Source organism: Ambystoma mexicanum, chromosome 6q, assembly GCF_040938575.1.
Source record: "Ambystoma mexicanum isolate Mex_15411 chromosome 6q, UKY_AmexF1_1, whole genome shotgun sequence".
NCBI classification, from domain to species: domain Eukaryota; kingdom Metazoa; phylum Chordata; class Amphibia; order Caudata; family Ambystomatidae; genus Ambystoma; species Ambystoma mexicanum.
The window spans coordinates 1,648,013,448-1,648,016,372 of NC_090937.1; positions in this window are offsets into that span (position 1 = coordinate 1,648,013,448).

Below are 2,925 nucleotides of genomic sequence, written 5' to 3' on the forward strand. Positions count from 1 at the left end.
TGAGGTTTCATAAAGTTGTAGAGTCGATACTTTACAAAGGCACATGACTTTAAACACCCTAGATGGGAAAAGTTCTCTAACCAATCCCAGCGATCAACCTTTTTCCCCAGGGCTGTCATAACCTCCTGGGAAATAGATGTCCCTCTGTCAGTCCAGCCAATATCTCTCAGAAATTGAGTCATACTTTTCTGAAGTGGAGAGGTAGTATCTTTTTTACTTATTTCTATCTGCATGGTAACCAGCATAGGGTTAAAAGAACTATTCTTCATCTTGAGATAAAAGCCCACCCTCTTTTTCAGTACCATTGCTTTAAGTGAGGGTAAACCCAACTCCAACCTTATGAGGGCCATAGGAACACTAGGGGATAACCCCAGAATGTGTCGCCAAAATTTTCACTCCACCACTTGCAGCCAGGCTAAATCAGAAGAGGTTAGTGCTTCCAGGCCATACGTAATCATAGGCGCAAACACCTGTATATACAGGTGTCTCGTCCCCCATAATGTAAAACCAGCTTGCCTCCTGGTAAATGACGCAATTAAAGCTGTAACTTGCTGCACCCTAGTTCTCCTATTTTGTCTACACAGAGAGTAATCACCCCATGGTTCAATTTCAACTCCTAAATATCGATAGGAAGGGGAATAGAGTATATTATTATTCTGCACCCAAAGCTCAACACGAGAGACTTTTTTCTTCGTGAATCTAATCACTTTAATCTTGTCTAAGTTAACAGCTAACCCATTGATCTTTGCGTACTCCCATAGTGCTACCGCTGAGCGCCTGATACCAGCAATAGTGTTGTCGAAAATGACCAGATCATCTGCATATGCCAGTACTGCACATGTTGTATCTCCTACTTTAGGTGGGCAGTTATTCACTTCGGCCAACACTATTGGGATATCGTATACGTACAGATTGTATACCAGTGGAGCAGTTACACATCCTTGTTTTACCCCCCTATCTTGTCTCACTTGTCTAGTCAAGGATCCTTCTTGATTTAGTCTGAGGCTCACTATGGTGTTATAGTGCAGCTGTCTTAAGTAGTACAGCAGACTAGGCGGGCAGCCCATAACTTCCAGCTTTTTCCACAGCCTGGCTCTAGGTATAGAATCGAATGCTGCCTTAAAGTCAATATATAGGGCGTATAACGGGGGCTGTCCTTTGGTAAGTGCCCGAGTTCGTAATGTGTCCATCACCCACAGATTATGCGTGGTAGAGAATCCACGCCGGAATCCACATTGGAACCTACTAAGAATATTAGTCTGTTTAGCCCAATTCTGTAATTCCGTGAGCAATAAAGCCGCAAAAAGTTTTCCCGTGGTGTCCAGCATGGAAAGAAGCCTGTAATTATTTGGATCCATACGGCATCCCTTCTTAAACACCGGCACCAATATCGCCTTTTGCCATGACAGGGGAATCATCCCCTGAGCTAATACCTTTTTAAAAAGTGTTGACAGGAGAGAAGCACAAAACGCTGGGTGGTTCTTAATGACTATATTGGCTAGTCCATTCGGGCCAGGAGCTCTAGAGGCTTTCAAGGATGCTATTTTATTCAGTATGGCCTCTTCCGAGGCCTCAAAAGGCGGAGGGAAGGGATTCTTCCCTCTAGATATTATGGGTACATCTGCCTCTCCAGAGTTACGGTCCAGAAGAAATCTTACCCAAGTTTCCTCTCCTATAGGATTATCCAGCTGACCCTTGGCCTTCTCTCTGTTATCTTTCAGAAGCTGCCATATATTATGTGAATTTCCAGCGCAGATAGTGTAAACCAACCTCTGATTTCTAATATTCCCCTCTGTATTTCTGATGGTTCTTATACTGGCTCTATATTTGTTTTTAGCTTTTCTGACTTTGTCATAGTAAAAGGAACCCGCTATATTCAGTCTCCTATACCCCCACAATTCTGCTCTTAACCTTCTCTTAAAATCACGAATATCCTTATTATACGGCTGAATAGTACCTCCGGGATTTGTCATAACGTTTTTCCTTGAGGTCGCATGTAGTCCTGAGAATTCCAGGATCCATTCCTCTATTTCATTTACGGTCAGCTGTTCAAAATGGGGTAGGGGAACCTGGGCCTGAGATGAGAGTGCTTCCGTAGCCTTTTTAATATTTCTCTCTGACCAGATAATGCTAGTGCCTGTGCAATTGGTTTCTATATTGCCTATATTACACTTAGTTACAGGAGAGAGAGAAAGTTGAAGGGAGCACTCGAGAGCCGCATGGTCACTCCATTCATTGGGTATGATTCTCATATCATTTACTATAGGCAACATTTCAGGACTGTAAGAGGATTCAATTCAACACTACAGCTAAGTCAACGCCTAGTCTAGAATATTGAATGAAAACCCTGATTGATATATCTTTATGTCCAGTTCATGCGTTCTGGATGACTACCCCTATATAACACCCCTCTCTTGGAATCCTCCTGACCCCAATGAGCCAAGAAGTAGTTCTGTTTTGCAAGTTAAAAGGTTTATTTGATAATTTAAACAAGAGATGTATATATCACACCTTATAATAAATTAATAATTGAATATCACACTTAATCTGATATGATAAAGATTAACAACGGAGAATCTGGCACTAACACGCTTCTTGATAATCACTAAGGAGTTGACATGAAATGGATAAGGTAGCAACAATACTTTTATGGTTTCAAATGGATGCAATGTGGAATGAAATGCAGTACAGAAAATAACTTGATAGGATTTCAGCAAAGACAATGTAATCACTTTCTTGTACAATTCACCCCCCCCCTTTTATGCAATGCAAGGAAATGGGAGGAAAGCACACAGTTCTCAGAAATGCAATCAATGTAATTCAGTCCAATCCCCAGCAAGCTTAAAGAAAACAGATAGGAGTTTTGAAAACACAGGCCCAAATTGCTTTGATATGTGCTGGCAATGAATTAAAAAATATGCTAAA